Source organism: Orycteropus afer, unplaced genomic scaffold (genome assembly GCF_000298275.1).
Source record: "Orycteropus afer afer isolate SDZICR_OR568_19922 unplaced genomic scaffold, OryAfe1.0 scaffold00005, whole genome shotgun sequence".
NCBI lineage: Eukaryota > Metazoa > Chordata > Mammalia > Tubulidentata > Orycteropodidae > Orycteropus > Orycteropus afer.
In genome coordinates, this window is record NW_006921592.1 from 9,062,555 (window position 1) to 9,063,614 (window position 1,060).

The following is a 1,060-nucleotide window of genomic DNA, read 5'->3' on the forward strand; positions in this document are numbered from 1 at the left end:
ATCCCTATACAGTTTCATTGAATCACAGGGACTAAGAGACCCACAGCTGGCTGAACTTCAGCTTCAACATCACCCCCCTAGTGTATGTACCATAGTAGATGGTTAAAATGTCCCAAAATGTACTAGCTGTGGAATCCAACTTAGAGATTAGTGTAAGGCTTTGGGGAAAATAGAGATAAACAGTGCTGTCAGATTACTCTTGCGATTAATCAGCAATATATTCCAAGTCTGCAGTATTTTGAGATGACTCATTCTCATTCTGATCAAGAGGTCATCTCTAGTACATGATTTACTACCACTAGGCCAGGGACCTGGACAAGGAATCAGCACACACATTGATCCCAACTCTTCCCCTGTACTCAACATTATGATATTGGACCAGCCATTGGAACTTTTGAAAAATCTGTTTTCTCATCAGTAGAATGAGGATGCTTACAAAATTTTCTCTAAGTCATTCCATTCTCCACTAAAATCACTGCCATAAAGTAAATTTCAACTCATAGTGATGCTATGGAACAGAGTAGAACTGCCCCATAGGGTTTCCAAGCCTGGAAATCTTTACAGAAACAGAGTACCTCATCTTTCTCCCAGGGAGTGCTGGTAGGTTTGAACCACTGACCATTTGGTTAGCAATCAAATGCTTTAATCACTGCACCACCAGAGCTGTTTGTCATTGCATCCTAGCTCTAACATTTTATGTTTCTATGATTCAGTAATTGTGGAACTTAGGCCCATAATGAGTAAAGAAGGCAAAGTTTCAAAATTAAGTCCTTTTGATTAAAAAAGTGTGGTTCAAAGAACTTCTGCTTTGAGCTTACTGTTTGTACATTTCATGCAATATATATTAATTGCTAGTTAAAATTATATGCATATTCAGTGGGAAAGAGCTTGAAGATTACAAGCACAAATGTCCCTAAATATGGAGGACTGGAAAAGAGAAAGTTAGTTCCATCAAGCAAAACTATAACTATATCGTTAAAAAGCTTTTCGTCAATCACAAAATAGCTCCTTCCTTCTGGCAGATTTTTTTATTTCCTTACTGTGAATACTCTCTGGGTCC

The 1,060-nt window shown here is 38.0% G+C and overlaps 1 protein-coding gene across 1 annotated transcript in view; it reads left to right on the forward strand.

Moving 5' to 3' along the window:
* PCSK5 (proprotein convertase subtilisin/kexin type 5) overlaps positions 1 to 1,060 on the forward strand; it is a 600,269-nt gene that overhangs the window by 382,549 nt on the left and 216,660 nt on the right. The window lies entirely within an intron of this gene.